This window comes from Talpa occidentalis, unplaced genomic scaffold, assembly GCF_014898055.3.
Source record: "Talpa occidentalis isolate TD23 unplaced genomic scaffold, MPIMG_talOcc4v2.1 talOcc4.4, whole genome shotgun sequence".
Classification (NCBI taxonomy): Eukaryota; Metazoa; Chordata; class Mammalia; order Eulipotyphla; family Talpidae; genus Talpa; species Talpa occidentalis.
In genome coordinates this window covers 90633614-90652187 of record NW_023604295.1, presented here as the reverse complement: position 1 = coordinate 90652187, position 18574 = coordinate 90633614, and positions in this window count along the sequence as shown.

Genomic DNA, 18574 nt, shown 5'->3' with positions numbered 1-18574 from the left:
GGCTTCACCGCTCCTGGCTGGCGGCCAACTGAGAGCGCCATTTTGGGATTCCTGATCGGCGGATCGGGTAGGACGCATTTAAAACTTTGTCTCCCACTTTTCTCCCAGAGCTGTACATTTCCTCATTTCCCTTTCCGTTGTAAATAAACCTTTTATTAACCTTTCACGTGTGCCTGCAGTAGAGCATTGATAAGTCCTTTTAAGCGCGCGGGTGAGGACCCACAGTCAGGCACCCCGTTTTGTATCGGGGTTGCTCTACAACAGTACTGGAGAATAGGCACCTTCTTCTAATTTTTGCAAGGTTGCTCGAAGAGCCAGCAGCAGCTCTGAATGTCACTCATCCATTAATTCGCTCTGAATCTAGAGATTATCTGAGGAGTACATTGTGAGACACCTCCGCTACTCCTAAGTAGGCTGCTTTGTCTTAAGTGAACACTACCTTTCAGCCCCATTTATGCATGTCCCCAAGTCTTAAATGATTTCAGTCTAAAGTGTTTAATACAATTGAAGGCTTGGGACTTTATAGAAAGGAATAAAAATTTAGGAAAGGAAAAAGGAAAGCTCTCTGTATATCAAAGTACTTCCCTTCCCTTGGGCTGTTCTATGTCACATTTACTTCTTTAGCATATTTCAGATTTCAGTCTACTGCTTATACCTGCCTTTGACTGTCACAAAGAAGGTGAAATATAGTCTTCATCCAACCTATCTCCAATTGACGTCCTTTGATTGCTATGATAATCTCTGCAAAAACACCACTCTTGCCAAAATGCAATCTACTGCATGTGCTAATGAAGCTCAATTTAGCTCCTTTTGTGTCCTGACTTGAGCATTCTAGAACTGAATTGTCTTTATCTTTGCATAACACATGCCCATTTGTATAGTTTCTAATGATAAGAACTTATCTTTCAGCTAAAATAACTTAATGTCTTACATTTCCAGGAATTTCACCTTCAGAATCACTGGGTTCAGTTTTAAGCACCTTACTAATGTTAGGAAGAGTGAGGAGCAAACTCTGAACCAGTGAATGACATCCTGCATGGATTCCACCACTGATGTCTTTACAGACCCCACTCCCATCACCATGACACTGAAACTGACTTCCTGAAAGGGGGAAGGGACTGCTTGCACACTGGTATGTCAGCTCAGACTTTCTTGGTGATAGGAAGTACCAGTCAATTAACCTTTCTCCCCCCACTCTCTGTTCTTTTCTCATTTCCCACCTAAATAAACTTTTCTCCCCATCTCTATGTGTCTGCTGTTGGGTGTTCTCCTGAGTTCCTAAGCACTAGTAAGGACTCATAAATTGGGTCATCTGTTTCCCCCTGGGGTTGTCCTATAACACTAACACATTTAACGAATACTGAAAGAGCTCCTTTTAGGAACCATGTCCTAGAATGAGCACTAAGAATGCCAATCAGAAGCAGGAATGGCCCACATTTGCCTCAAGTGTGGGGTAATTGCCAGGTGACTAATTAAATTCAAGAAACTGGCAAACAACTGACCCTAAAATAATATACAGGTTATAATATTAGCATAAAGGAAGAAATGGTTATTTTCAATGGTACTTAGAAGGCAAAGATTATAAAAGTTTCAAAAAGAAGGTAGTCACAAACTGTTGGCATGGTAAACAATGGAGAAAAAGTATATTCTTCTTACAATGGCGTATGAAAAGAGGTTTTCAGAAAACTTCTAGCAGCAGGGATGTCAGTGTATAGGAACATGAGGAAAAGTTAACCAGCAGAGAGAACTAGAACCAAAGAAGAATCTAGATGCTGGAGAGACCTTTGTAGAGTACAATAAAATTTGACCTCAGAAGTACTGAGGACTGAGATGGAATGCTTTAAGTAAAGAGAGTTATAATTCCCCTCCCCCACTGCCATTTGGAGATTTGATAAGTTAGAGGCAGTAATTCTTCCTATCACAGTGGTTAAGATGAAAGATCATGATGGCTTTCACTGGAAGGCCCTGAATCTTTCCAAACCTGAGCTGAATGCACACAGAACCTCTTAGGAGTTCAGGATCAACAGACATTGCTAACTTTTTGAGAATGGTCCAGGTGAAGGAGAGAGGTGAGTTTTTTGGCATGGTGGTTTGGGGTGAGGAGGGTTTTATTTGGTAGTTTTTTTCTGAGATAGTAAACAGAAAAAGGACATGTGTGGAGGGAGTGGGGCGTTTAGATAAATTATAACCAATGCTGGTTCTAAAATTATCATCATTTGCATATTCTGTGCTCCTCTGGGCATATCCCGTCTCAATTTAAGGGATCATGACAAAACTTTCACAACTGCATGGAGTTGGTGCAGGGGATTATTCCAGGCTTCACCTTCCTACTTCAGAGAGGACAACACCCTATGCATTCATAATCCAGTGCCAAATGCTCTTATCTCAAATGGCAATCCTCAGCAAAGTACTAATTTGAAATTCTATCTTTATAATTTACACTCTTAGACCCCAGACACACCACAAAGAGAACCCTAGTTAAGAGCAAGTACGTAGTTGGGGCCTTCCTGGTGGCCAAGGGGTTAAGACGCAACTTATGAAGCTATCCGCAGCCACTGCAGCATGAGTTTGATCCCTGGTCAGGGAGCTGCCCACATGGCACAACAGACCTCTCCTGACTCACCCGCTGCTCCCCTCAGCAGTGTATTTCTGTCATTTGCCTGTTCTGCTCCCCACTCTGTCTCTGGTGAATCCTCTCACACCCTACACCTCTGTACCCTAATTCTTGTATGCATAAATAAAATAAATCTTAAAAAAAAAAAAGCAAGTACATAGTGCTGAGCTCTGGAAAAAATTAAATCACTTGGTGGAGAAAGTATAAGTGACATGCATCTATCTGACTTTGGTCTACACCCTGGAGTCAATTGCCACATTCACAGTCTGTCTCAGATACCAGATAACAGGGCCAAGCAGAACTTGAGAAGCAGCCAAGCACCCCGTAGGGCCTCCAGGAGCATCCTTGAAAGGGATCAGCTCAGCAGGGATCAAAGAAATGGGGAAGTCAAGACACATAGAAAAAAGTTAGGTTGTACTGTTAACTAAATTGGAATAAAGAGAAAACAAGCAGAGAAGCAAACATCAAGGAAGACTTCAAAGTCTCCTCTATTGTAGAAAGTTTTTGTGGTATAATTTAAACATTTTTTTTATTTCTTGGAATAAAATGTTTTCAGAAATTTTATCTTAAAGTCAGCAGAACTACAGCTATTTCTGCTTTTCTCAAAATTTATCTAGGTTTGTTTAGATGATTTTTTTGAAAAAATGAAAAAGTTACTCCAGTAGGGGTCTCTCTCTGCACATGGAACACAAATTTCTTAGCCCTTACATTGGAATATTTTTGTTTTGCTTCTCCATCTTACAACATAAATTTTGTGCCTGTGGTCACAGAATATGTCAAAGATCTTTTCTTACACTATTAGCAAACCACTGAAAAGGCAGAACATAATGTTTCATATCATGATTTGGATAATGATTAAACAATTATGTTTCCTATGAGATAATTCAACAACACAATTATGATCAGACAGTTGTCTGTTTATACATTATACTTCACAAGTTTAATTTTTAAGAAATCCCTAATTTAATTTTTATTTGCATATTTCCTCACTTTTTGATTTCATTTCTCACATATCACGATCTTTAGAAATTGACTATATATTTCATTGAATTATAGATGTAGAATACATATGTGATGCCCGATGTGTGTGTTGTTGGAGAAATGGGAAAAATATTAAAACATAGCTGTGATATTCAAAAAACAAAACTTGTTTGAGACTTAGGGTTGGACAGTAAAAAAACTCTGCATTAGTTTTCGACCATGAACTTTCAAAAAAATTTTTCGTGAGTGTGTAGAACTGGGATATAGGCCAGAGGTGTGGTGGGTGAGAGGATTCACCAGAGACAGAATGGAGAGAAGAACAGGAGTATCTACTGAAATACACTGCTGAGGGGAAGAGCAGGTGAGTCAGGAGAGGTCTGTGATGCCCTGTGGGTCAGCTCCCTGGCCGGGGATCACCTTCAGGCCATGATTGAGATGGGTCATCGCAGTGATAGTGCTGAGACTAGGCCATCAGGGAGGTCCCTGGAATCATAAATGTTCAGAAAGAGGTCTCATCACTGTTGGCACCCACGCCTGTGGGGAGAATCCCAAAGACCAGATAGATGTTCATCCCATGATGTACTCAGGGCTTGCTCTGGACTTGCTCTGGTGGAAGCAGGTCAGCAGGGGCCTCTGGTCACTAAAAACCTGGACCTCCCTGAAGAGGGTTGCTCATTCCTACTGCCAGCCAGTGACTTCTGAGCAGAAGAGAGAATGGCCACAAATCATCCCTTGCCAAGTTAGCAAATGACATCAGAAGTACAGTGCTTAAGAGAAATGGTTGTTATCAAAATTTAAAAGAAACATGAAGAAAAAGCCTATTAAAATTATTGGTACCAGATTTCTGCAAAGGATGCAGAATATAGGTCTTACTTTCTGCTTTAATCTCAAGCTTTTGTTATTTTTCTTTTGCATTATTGGCTGAATTTACCTCTTCTTTCCCTGTGTCTATTTTCATTCTCTCATTTCTCAAAATCATCTCTTAATTCTGAAAGGAAAAGGAACAACGTTCTATTTTTTTTAAAAAAAGATTGATTTATTTATGCATACAAAAACTGGGGTGTAGGCCAGAGGTGCAGAAGGTAAGAGGATTCACCAGAGACAGAGTGGGGAGCAGAATAGGCAGATCTACTGAAACACACTGCTGAGGGGAGCAATGGGCAAGATAGGTCTGTTGTGCCATGTGGGTCATCTCCCTGCCCGGGGATCGAACTTGTGCTGCAGTCGCTGCGGATAGCTTCATAGTGCTGAGACTTAACCCCTTGTGCCACCAGGAAGGGCCTCAGGAGCAACATTTCAGTGGCAAATTTTAATGAAGTATACATGTCTCTTCGCAAAAATTAATATTGGGTCGTAAAAAATTTCAATTTGTCTTACCACTAATAAAAGAGAAAATATTAAGTGAAGATGTTTTATTCCAAATGACATAGCCACTTATTTTTAATAGTATTAGAGTAATTACCTTAATTCTTTCATGGAAAAAAATCCATTAAGATCTTTTAATGAAGGAAATATATATTTGTAATGGACTAAATGGCAACATGCCCTTTGTCTGGAACAATCACACTGTCCAATAAAGGAAGATCCACATTCAAAAGTGGTGCCTCTCTCTGAGCACCAAATATTATAAGAATTCCTAGTCAGCAAGATACTGTGCCAAAAGCACTCCACAAATTAGTTTACCCTTTCTTAGTATCTTGTGGCCTCACTCTAAATATTTCTTCAATATTAATAATAACACACCAGTCATTTCCCAAAATGTAGACCTTAGCAGTTTCTATTTTTTTTTTTTTTTATCTGTAGATCTTTGGGCTATTCAAATTGATAAATATCACAAATCCATTTTATGGGAAACACTTTTTTTTTTTTTTTTTAATATTTATGCCTCCATGTTACTTCCAGCCTCCTCCTTCCTATATAAGCCACATCTCTGCCCTCTGTTTTGCATGCTGTTTCTGTTCTCATTTATTTGTTCAGCTTCTGTACAGTAATTTCTCTTTGCTCTCTCTCTTGCTCCAGCCTCACGTTCATTTCAGCCTCCACCTTTCCCCCCCACCTCACAAACCTCTTTGATTTCAGTAGACAGTTTAAGATTTTCTTCTCTTTTACTTTCCAGAGACTCCTGTTACCATAGTGATACTTGATGACAAAGACCACGACTGCTTCCATTGGCACTGTGGTTGCTATAACAATGCCAGCTAGCTGAGAATTCTGTGGAAACTTGTGAGAATGATGCTAATTCACACCTTTCTGTGGGATAGCCTGCCAGGAAATGTTTCTTAATTATTGGTTGTTTGTAGCAATAAAACTTGAGCCCATAAACTTAAAAGTGGCCCATACTTTAGGAACAAAAAAAGGACACCCATATTTACCACTTCACACCCCACAAAATTCCCCTCCCTTTCTTGTCTTTGTTTTGCCCACTCTTCATACTTTATTTTTGATATTAAAAACATGTTTTACTATGGGCAGAAATTTTTTCCCCCTCAAATTCATCTATTGAATCTTAACCCCCCAATGTATTTGAAAATAGAGTTTTTAGTAGGTAGCTAAGATTGAATGTGATCAAAAAGATGAGGTCTTAATCCAATAGACCTATCTGAAGGGGAAGAGAAAACAATTCCTCTCTCTCTTTCTGCACTATGTCATGGCAAAGCAATTACCTACAGACCAGGGAGAGTTCCATCAGGAAGTGAATCTGCCCATACCTTTATCTTGGACTTCCAATCTCCACAATTGTGGGAAAATAATTTTTTTTTAAAAAGATTTATTTATTTATTTATTTATACAAGCACTGGGTACAGTCAGAAGCGCGGGAGGGTGAGAGAATTCACCAGAGCCAGAGCAGGGAGCAGAGAGGCAGAAGGACTGAAGTACACTGCTGAAGGGAGCAGCGGGCGGCAAGAGAGGTCTGCGCGCCATGTGGTACCCTCCTCCAGTGGCCGTGGAGCAGCCGGGGATCGAACCGGCGCTGCAGAGGCTGCGGGCAGCTTTGCAACCCAGAGCTCAACCGCTGCACCACCTGGGAGGCCCAAAGTTTTGTTGTTTAAGCCAACCAGTTTATGGTATTTGTTATGGCAACTCAAGATGACTGACATAATACCTTAATATTGTTTATAAATCTTGCTAAGGCTATTGATTTAAGAAGTGTCCATTTCTAGACATATACCCAAATAAAGGAATTATAGAATATTGCAAATGCATTGTCATTATTTTACCATTGAATATTAGATAAACCAAGACAAAAACGAAAACATTCATTGCAATTTTTTATTCTTCTGGTTGTTACAGTTTTCTTATTTGCAAGAAAATATAAAAAAAGTGTATCCTCATCTTTACAGATACTATAACTCACTCCTATAAAGTTGGACAATTTTTTTCTTTCATTTTGCTACAGTTGCACCCCTCCATAGACAGTAAATATAGTCAGTTTTAGCAATTCATGGTGGTCTTCCCTTCCCCTTTGGGACAACTTGTAGGGAGGAAAGAAGAACATAACATTGCTTCAAAACTTGCTGAAGACTATAAAAGCCTAATCCTGCTTTAAAAAATAAGTATATATTTTTTTATTATTACTATTTTTTAAAATATTTATTTATTTATACAAGAACTGGGGTACAGGCCAGATGTGTGGGTGGGTGAGAGGATTCACCAGAGACAGAGCAGGGAACAGAACAGGCAGACTGACTGAAATACACTGCGGCGAGGAGCAGTGGGCGAAGCAGGAGAGGTCTGCCGCGCCATATGGGCATCTCCGAGACCGGCGGGGATCGAACTAGCACTGCAGAGGCTGCTGACAGCCCCACAGCGCTGCGCTGAACCGCCTGCACCACCAGAGAGGCCCAAAATAAGTATATTTTAAAAAGACCTTTCTGGTGACTCCTGGTTTAGTACATGAAATGCCAAAAGAAGGTAAAAAACTGGCCTTTCACAACCAGAAAGGAAGAAACAAAACTGGCAGTTTTCAAAGTCTGTTAAAGGATCACTAAGCACAGAATTTTGCTAAGAAAGAAATCACAGATCAATTCTTTCATTGACTCCTACATTTGTTTCTACTAAAAGTGTCAGTCAGATAAGATTGATTTATTTGAGCAGCTATGAATTGCCATCACACTGGGAAAGAAAAAATCAGTGTTGATATTATCTGTGCATAATTCCACAGAAATTTTTTTGGAGTGCAAATTCCTGACATAGTATGAGAATTTCAAGGGAGTTTCAAAGAAAATGAAGGTGCTGCTTGTAGAATGATATGGGAAATGTTGTTTATTATAATTGTTCTGATTGTGCAATAAAACTAGCTGATTTTTCTTATTATCATGGTAGAACAAGTCTTTGTGTTTTTATCATTACTAAGGACAATAACTTTGTATTACGTGCCAGGCACCATGCTTAAGTGATTAACTTCTATTATGCCTACTTTTCACTACAAACTTGAAAGATGAGGAATTAATAGATGGGGAAACAGGTTCTGAGAAGTAAGATAACTTGCCTAACTTGGTTACATTTCCAATATTTCCCTTAAGACACAAGAATTTAAATTCGAAATTGAAGGGGAAAAGCAGTCTCCACTATGGTGGAGGATTATGGATGCTTTTGTGGTGTGTGTGGAGTGATAACATACATCTGAGTAGGTGTGAACCTATACCCTTAAATCATACATAGTGATTTAAACCAATGTAATAGATTAAAGTTACAACTAAAAATATATATAATATAATTGAAAAGAATTTAAAGAAGCATACAGGGAACTCTAAGGCTGGGTCTGTATTCATTTATATAAAATTTGAAATCAAAATAACTGAAACAACTTAGTTGACTAATTGCCACAAAATGCATATTATATACTTTAATCTCACTTGTTGGTTTATTTCTTGAACTATCTGAACATTAACTAGCAACTCCACTTTGATGAACCAGTTAGAATATGGTATGATAAAAGCAAATGAGATTTATGAAAACTATAGTGATTTCAGAGTGGGCTTAACTATTCCAGAGACGTTCAAAACTGGAGATGTGGAAGCTTTGATCTCCAAACTGCTGTATCTTTTGAGTGACTGAGTTACTGTGTGTGTGTGGCTGTGTGTGTGTGTGTGTGTGTGTGAAATAAAAGAGAGATATAGAGAAATAAAAAATGAGAAATAAAAATGAACAAGCAACCCAAAACGGGAGCAGACTGACTCAGGAGGAATCAGGTTTGTTCCTGTAGTTTGCAATTTTATTAGTCATTTTATGAGTAATAGATTATGAATTATTGCAATATGTAACCATAACCAATTTTAGGGTATCTACATATGACTAATTGCCATGTAATATAAATAAATTGCCCTTCTGGGTGTTGTGATTTTGAAAACACTTTGATCCCTGGAAAACTCAAACTCTGAATTATTCCATGTAATATCTGAGTTTCTTACACCAAACCTTTCATGTTCCTGAAGGGAGAAAAATGCCATCAATAAAATGTTTTTGAAAGTACTGCTTTCTCTTTGAACATGCTAATATCATACTGAACAGCTCCACAGAAATATGAGAATTCTTTTATTTCTAAGAGGTGCTCCCTCTGATAGGAGAGACTAGAAATTTAGAAGAAGACCTAGAAGAAGACCAGACTAACCCAGTGTGGGCAATGAAATCAAGTCCAGCCCTGGGACTTTTGGGCTGTTTAACACCTGGTCCCTTGATGGTCCACTAGCTCTCAATTTCTTTCATGTGTTAAACCCAGATAGTTGCGTTTTCTTAGTGCTTAAATCTCAGGTCATCCAGAGTGTATCCTTCTGGTTAGTTTTTAAAATATAATAACACTTGGAATGAGAAGCAATGACCTTCCTTGATTGACCCCTGGGAGTCAGTAAATTGGCCGATGATATGGATATGATATGGTAAAAAATGGACTAGGTGAAGAATCAAGAGCACTGCCTTATTATCACAGCCTTCTCACTCCCTGAAAAAGCTTGAATCTATTAGTTGTTATTTCCAGGTCTTATTTTCTTCTAAAATATAGGGGTATTCCAGATAAGACTCTGTAGCTTCTAAAATTTAGGAATATTATGGTATCTCCATAATTAATATTATGGGTAATAAACATATGTAGCCTCTACGCATTTGCAAGTTGTACCCCCTGGGAACATTGATGCCAATAACCCATTCAAAGGGTAAAGGCAGAGGACTGGATGCAATAAATCTGATTCCTTAACTCCAGAATTCTGGTACCTAAAGCTAAGTTCTTACATTTTAACCCATTTACCCCCTTGTTGCGAAAAGCATTCGAGTTGACATACAGATATGTAACAAACAGAATAAAAGAAATTGATGATGTAATTGGAGTAAACGGAGAATGAATTTAGTTTGACAAGAGCACATCACATATAAACAGGCAGAAATTTTGGTTTTAATTCTCCTGAAAGGTGAATTTAAAAAGAAAGATGATCAATTATAAAATTCACTGTATCTTAACTCCTGAATGGTGGTAGTGGTTGGAGTAAATATGGGGAGGGATTGATTTGCTTAGAATAGTTGTTCTTAGAGCTGAGATGAGAGAGATGTTTTACCCAGTTTCTTTACGGGAAGAATATGTAATGTACTCTATGAGTTTTGAGCTGTGATAAGAAATAGAAGAGGGCCTCAGTCAGTAACTTTTCATGTGTGCATTTGACAAGAGCTTTGGTTGCTTCTGATGTAGTCAGAACGATTGATATGCTTGGGAATACCACCCATACAATAAAAATGATGTTGATTTTCATGAATTGCTTTATTGATGCAGTCTTCAATGTGATACCAGGTAAAACTTCAGGAAACTAAATATACCATGCAAATAAGGGGTATGCAGGGACCTCAAATTGTCAAGAGGGAAAACACATATTAGCCATTCTAAGAGTCTGTGCCATCTGCTTACAGGAGTGCTAAGTAATCAAACTCTAGTGTTCAGCTATTTAATCAGTGAGAGAATGAAAGGGAATACAAGAGAAAGAAGAGGAGTAGAGGAGAGAAGGAGGTCAAAACTCTGAAATCAACCATCTCCTTTTGGACCTCAGTTCAGCCAAACAGGCAGGGACCAGGAGTGGACAACCAAGGTCCAAAAGCAAAGATGCCAGAAGAACAAAATCCAAGGCACCTCCTAACAGGAATCACAAGCAAGAGCTTGGGAAGGGCCCAGAGCACAATGGTGAGAAGGAAAGGACTAAAGTTTAGAATGTAACCCACAAGCTGAATCCACCAGAGGGGTCAAGATAGCAGCTATTATAGTCTCTGAAAAGAGTCATCCTAGCTGCCAAAGCACCAAGTCAGGGGAGAAAGGTGTGGGGGTGCACATTTTCAGGGTTTTTAAGTTCCACATGACTACTCAGCTTTGCCCCTAGTTCCCATCAGCCTTCGTGTTCAGGAAATCTGGTGCACACAGGAGCTGTGAGGCAAGGTGGAAGGAGAAGGGGGTGGGGAAGATGGTGCTCATTGCCACAGTGCAGGCCTGGTGCTCACCTTGCCACTGAGCTGCTCTTTTATCAAATAGGGGCAGGCAAAGAAACACAATTAAATAAAAGCAATTTTAGGAGAATCAAAGAATATAGTCTGGCTACACAGCTCTCTGAGGTTCCAGTTTAATCTTACCTTAAAATTCAAAGCATCAGGATTCAAAAATAGGTAACACCCTATTGTGAGTTCCCTTTGTAGTGGAGGGAATCTGGTTCCAAACAACCACACTGTTAAATAGACACACAGAGGGAGTCCAGAAACATGTGCAAAATTTCTCTTCCTTTTGTTCAAGCTGATTATTCCAACTCTTGCATCATTCACAGAGAGACTGAGACACAGAGTTGACTTCCTGTACCTTAATTATCTGTAGCCTAACTTTTATTGTCAGGGCATCACTGTGTGGTCATTGCTCAGAGGTTGGAGGTGGGATGTTGGACAATGACTAGGAAAATAACCCCCTTTTGATCTTCTTTTCCACTCCCACCCTTCCTGCTTTCTTCAACCCTTGGTCATTTTCACCCTGAGTTTTCCTCATCCATTTTTATTTAAACTAATTTATTGAGATATAATTTACAAAGCACATACTTCTATGTTTTTTAGTGCATTCACAGATTTGTGCACCCGTAAGCACAATACATTTTAGAACATATTCATAACCTCCCCCCAAATAAAACCCACCCAGACCTTAACTGCCACTATTTGTGACCCCTCTCTGCTTCCCCAGTCCCTGGAAAGCACTAATTTATTTTCTTTATAGATCTGTTTATTCTGAACATTGCATGCAAATGGGATCATGTAATATTGACTTCACTTTCATTTATGGCATCTACACTTTTTTTATTCTCTGGTTCAACCTCTGGTGCTAGATTGTTCCTAAAATAGAGATGAGAAGGGCTTCTAATCCTATATGAGGAGGTACCTGCAAAGAAATAAAAATTGGTTAAGAACTTTCTGGCATCTTTTTCAGTGCATCTGGCTAAAAGGCCTTATTTATCTTCCTCACCTCAGGAAATGACTAGGTTCTAGGAGGGTAATGGAGGGAAGGGGGCATGAAATAAAATCTTTGTGCAATTGAAAGTGTTTAATCATTAAACTTCATTTTTTTTAATAGAGGCATGTTTATTTATTTATTTATTTATTTTTTATTTTTTATTTTTTGTTTGTTTTGTTTATACATGCACTGGGTACAGTCAGAAGCGCGGGAGGGTGAGAGAATTCACCAGAGCCAGAGCGGGGAGCAGAGCAGGCAGAAGGACCGAAGTACACTGCTGAGGGGAGCAGCGGGCGGCAGGAGAGGTCTGCGCGCCATGTGGGACCCTCCTCCTGTGGCTGGGGAGCAGCCGGGGATTGAACCGGCGCCGCAGAGGCCGCGGGCAGCTTTGCAACTCAGCGCTCAACCGCTGCGCCACCGGGGAGGCCCTTAAACTTCATTTTTAAGAGCAGTTTTAAGTTCACAGCAAAATTGAGTGGAAAGCGGTTGAACACCCGCAGTCCCCACACATATTCAACTTTCCCTATTATTGATATCTCCCTAATAGAGTGGTATATTTCTTACCAATGGTGATCTTACATTGGCATATATTATTACTTAAAGCTTATAGTTTACATGAAGGTTCACTGAAGGTGTTGTATGTTCTATGGATTTTAACAAATATATAATGTCATGTCATCATCAGTATAGTAACATAGAGAATACACTATTCTACAAACTATTCATCTTTTCTCCTTACCCCTATCCCCTGGCAATCACTTACAATTTTACTGTTTCTATTGGCTGCTTTTTTCAGAGTATCATATATTTAGAATCAAATAGTATATAGCTTTTTTTTTCAGATCGGCTACTTTTATTTTAGTAATATGCATTTGAGTTTCTTCTATATCTTTCCATTTATTTCTTTTTGGCATGGAATAATATTCTATTGTCTGGAAGTTCCACAGTTTATCCATTTACTTATTGAAGGGCATCTTGGTTTCTTGAAAGTTTTGTCAATTATAAATAAAGCTGTTATAAACATCCATATGTAGGTTTTTGTGTGGACATAAGTGGTATTTCATTGCTGTTTTAAAGACATATGATGTGGAACATCATTTCATGTGCTCATTGCCATTTGTATGTCGTTGGTGAGCTGTCTGTCCAAATTGTTTGCTTAGTTATTAATTGGATTGTTTATTGTTGAGCTTTAAGAATGTTTGCACAGTTTTCATAATAATCCTTTATCAAATGTCTTTTTTAATATCTCATTGCCCCTCCCCACCTAAAACCATTTTGCTTTTCAAAGGGCTTACTATTACTTCCAATCACCTTATTATTATGATCCTTAATGAGATTTTGGGGTTGTTCCTTATGAACCTTAATGAGATTTGGGGGTTGTGCGTCTCAGTTTCCTTGAGGATGTTTGAAGAGTCCCCACTGGGTCTAGAGCCATGTAAAATGGAAACTCCCATGTGCTCCAACTTATGATCACACTGAACCTGAGGCCCAGTCACCATTTAGCTCATCCTAATCCGGGGAGGGGGGACAGGCGAAAGTAAGTACATTCAGCACCAATCAGTTTGATCATTTGCTAACCCACTCTCATGCCATTCCCTATATGTGAAGAGAGGTGTTGGATCTGATTTGCTGTTCTCAAGGAATGTTGCTAGGTTAGTAATGCAAATACAGACTATGATGATAGGCACTGCCTTGGGAAAGGTAAATATATGCCAGAGTGCCCAGTGAGTTTGGAGTAGGGTATTGTGCCCACTTTGGTTAAGAAAGACATTTCAAAGGTGGAAACATGTGGCATGAGTCCTGAGGTGTGAGTAACTAGAGTTTCTAGGTAAAGAAGAGGATGAAGGGCCTTCCCTGGTGGCGCAGCAGTTGAGCGCTGGGTTGTGAGGCTGCCCGCAGCCTCTGCAGTGCCGGTTCGATCCCCAGGCCACTGGGCGAGGATCCTACCAAAAAAAAAAAAAAAAAAAAAAAAAATCTGAGGCATGCTAAAAAAAAAATAATAAATAAGAAGAAGAGGGTGAAGTGACTGTGTAGTGGCATTGCAGGGCAGCAAAAATGTGAGCCCACCTGAAATATGAAGATATTTTCATATATTTTCTCCTGGTCTGTGACTTGTATTCTCATTTTCCTGACATTGTTTTTCACAGGGCAGAAGTTCATCTTTTTAATGATTTCAGTTGGTTAATTGTCTCTTTGATGAATAAGATATTTCCTATTGTATTTATTGCATCACCATATCCAAGGTCATCTAGATTTCCTGTTATTATTTTCTGTGCTTTTATAGATTTTTATTCTACATTTTGGTCTGTGATCATTTTTAAATTAATCTTTGTGCAGGGTAGTCTATATCTAGATTCATTTTTTTTTATACATGGTGCTCAGTTTTTCCAATACCATTCATTGAAGATATTATCTTTTCTCCATTGTTAAAAATCAGTTGACTATAGTTATGTCTGTCTATATATTGACTCTTCATTCTGTTCCATGGATCTATTTTTCTATTCTTTTCCCAGTACTGTTAGGGAGAAAAGATGTCCTGAGCAAATTCTATATAGGCTTTGTGGATGCCACAACCACTCCATCAAGACACTGGGAACTACAAATCCCAGGACCCCCAAAGGGAAGTTGGGAGGACCTAAGGGTGGAGTTAAGCAGCCATTTTATCTGTTTGTAAATAAAAACCAGCCATGTTAGTGGGGTCTGGGGGCACTTGGCTCGTGTTCTTGGCCAGGCAGATTTGGTCTCGGTGGGTAATTTGGGATTCCAGGTTGGTGGGACAGGTAGGATGCATGTAAGAATTTATCTCCCTCTTTTTACCCTGAGTTGTACATTTCCTCATTTACCTTTCCCTTGTAAATAAACCTTTGTTAACCTTTTGTGTGTGCCTGCAGTGTAAGTCCCTTTTAAGCTCATGCATGTGGGTGAGGAACCACAGTCAGGCAACCCGTTTCAGAGTGGGGTTGCCCTGTAACAGTACCATACTGCCTTGATTATTGTAGCTTTATAGGAAATTTCAAAGTTGAGTAATACAATCCTCTGAATTTGTTCTGCTTCTTCAGTATTGGGTTGGCTATTCTGGATCTTTTGAATCTTCACATAAACTTTAGAATCAACTTGTTGACATTCCCAAAATAACTTGCTGAGATTTGGTTCAGATTGCTTTGATTCTCTATAGATCTAGTTGGCAAGAACTGAAATCTTGGCAATATGTAATCTTTCTATCAATGAATATGGAATATCTCTCCTTTTTATTTATTTTTTGTTACTTTTCATGAAAATGTTTTCATTTTTCTGATTAGATATTAAATGCTTTCTATTAGATTTATGACTAGTATTTACATTTTTAGGGTATTAATATATATATATATAGTAATGTGTTTTGAATTTCAAACTAGCTTATTTATGGCAGGTATATAGGAAAGTAACAGACTTTTGAATGTCTACTTTGTATCCTACAACCTTGCTATATCTCTTATTAGTTCCAGGGACATTTTGTTGTTGATTCTTTCAATGTCCCACAGATGATTATATCATCTATGAACAAGAACAGTTTTACTTCTTATCACCAATAGTTGTATCTTTTATTTCTTTTCCTTATCTTATTGCATCATTTAGTACTTTCATTATAATGTTGAAAAGGAGAGGTGAAAGGGAAATTAACCCCCTAGCATATTAATCATAACTGAAGAAAAATTCTGGTCTTAGAGCTCTAACATTCCTGCTATAACTGACCCTGGGTCTGATACTTGTTTGGTTTCCTCAAACTTCTTTTTTTATCTTGGTTTTTGGTATGCCTTTGTAGGGGCAGTACAGGATGGGCACAGGGCAGCTACTTTATGATTCAGCAGACCAGGTAAAGCAGAGTCTTGGAGCCCTGGGTAGCTTTCTCAGGCTTTCATTGCGCTTTTACATGTAGTACAGCAAGCAGTTACATGGCAGGCAGGGGTGTGTGTGGGGTGGGGGCAGGAGATCCTCAGGCTTCCTGGTGCCCCTGGCAAGTCTTCACTCTGGGCTTCTTTGGCAAGTCTTCACTCTGGGATTCTCTGGTATTCTTTCTCCCCTTTTCTCTCTCTCCTGCTTTTCTCCTGCCTCTGTTTCTCTTGATCAGTATATCTCAATACTGCTCCCATGGTCCACAGAAGTAAGCAATATAACTATAATGATGTAACAAAATGCAGGTGCCCCATCAGGCAGGGCAATCCTAATGCCCGAGTGCAGAAAAGCCTGAAAATCATTTACCCTACAGCCTTGCAGTTTTGAAAGATGGATATAATATACTGGGTAAAAGGCCCTGTGTTAAATAGGGCTTTAGTAACATAGTGATAAGGTGTCAAGGAGGAGGGGTTTCTGTTGTGCCCAGATAAAGTAACTCAGCAGTTTTCACCTTAAGCAATCTAGACTTTAAGATCAGAAAAACACAGAGAAATAGAACTTTTTTTTTTCCTAGAATGAACCAAAATAGTTTTTCAGGGTGGACAAAGGGAGAGTCCAATTTCCCCACAGCTGGAAGGCAGCAGAGACATACCAATGATCTCAACACTGGAGAGAAAGTTCAGGCAGCTGCTTGCTGAGACCAGAGGCAGTCACTCACCAGCCAGTTGTAGTGGGTCCCTTACTTTTTAGTCCCCAGCATTTTACTTTTTGCCTTGACTGTGACCAAAGACAGTGGGATAGACATTGCCTGACCCATGATTATGATCACAAACACAACAAGGACAACATATACCAGGAACAAAACAAAAATAGCTTTTTTGAACTTTCCCAAAAGGGGAACCTGCCCCCACAGTGCTGCCCCACAGGGGGTACGGATAACCAATCAGTGGGTCCCTGGGTAAAGACAAACACCAAAGTTTTAAGAATGACAAACACAAGAACAAACCAAAACAAATTTTTCAAATGGGCCCCATACAAATGCTACCCCAGTGCTCCCCCACAGGGGATAGCCAATCAGGTGGTCCGGGAACATCTCCCGCAGTCCACACCAGAGGCCTGCCAGTGCATCCACCTAAGCCTTACCTGGCTACAAAATTACAGGTTTGCAAACAAAGTACACTCTTTACAGGTACAGAGTACAGCAACTACAGGTACTAAGTACAGTTACAGGTCTACAGACAACGAAATTCTTACCTGGGTAAGCACTGACACTCACCCAGAGTGCACGCTTTAATGGCTCCCTTCAGCTGTTTGGTAGTTGGGTTCTGTGCTAGCTGATCCCAGATGAGCCCCCAAAATGTTGTGCCCAAAATCGGCGGACTCTGCGAGCATAGCCTCCAAGAACCCAAAGACAGCCAATGCAAACACAAAAAGGGAGTTTATTACAGACTCGAGTCTGGGCTCACGGCACCTACCTACGCAGCAGCAGATTTCGAGAGAGCCCCTAACGAAGGAAGAAGGGTTTTTTTAATAGGGTTACAAGCAGGTTTAAAATTTAATTCTAAGCTGATTGGTCCAGCCAAGATGCAGCTCCAGTTATGGCAAGTTCACCCTCATTGGTGACCGGAGGGTGAGGGTGGAGTGAGGGTCGAAACTGTCAAAACTATCTCTGGAATGTAGTCGTCATCCCGGGACAGCAAAACCTAAAATTCTAAAATGGCATTTACACACAAAATGACAAAGCAATGGCTAAGAATATTTATGCCTTGTTCCACAGTTTCCACAGACTGATAATAAGATGTCAGTCTTTTGGGGGACCTGTTACCCTGAACTTTGGCCTTCACCAATGTTTTTCAGTCATCCATTTTCCCCTTAAGTAGAATAGGATGACAAGAGGGGGCAGGAATTAGGCATTTCGTTCCCTCTCTGTGGAAGATTAAAGTCAGCTGGAGTAGTATATTTCCTTTCCCACAAATAGAAGTCTAGAGTAAGCTGGACTTGGTTATTTTCTTTCCCAGAGGTAAATTAGGCTCTAAGAAATCTCAGTGGGTTAGACTCTGATAAAGATTTTCTCCTGAGGATAGAATTTATCAAGAAAATCAGAATGCTCTGGCATAATTTAAAAATGGTTCCTGTCTCCCTCCTTCTGCGGGAAGCATGAGGGGATTTATCTCTGACACCATAAGGACTTAGTAGAAATCCTGGAGATAAAACTAACAATACTGTGGGGGAACTCCATATGACTTGTTCTCCCTGGAGTATTAATTCTCAGACTTGCCCACACTGAACCTCTAGCAATTCGTTAATTACAGTGTAAGGCTAGTTTAGTTTTGCTTCTCTGACACAGGTTCTCCTGAGTTTCTGATCCAGTGGGTTTTGATTCTCAGTGTCTGTCTGACTGTCTTTCCAATTGTTATGATTATGTCAAATTCACTGATCAGGGAATATCTGGATTAAATATAATTTCTCGTCATGTCTTTGGGAGTATTTCTAGATGAGATTAATGTTTGAATCAATGGGCTCAGTACATTGCCTGCCCCAGTGTGGCTAAGCATCCAATTCATTCAGAGTTTGATGGAACAATAAGGAGAAAAAAAATTTACATATTTTTGTGTTTCACTATTTCAACTGGAATCTCTCATCTCATATTT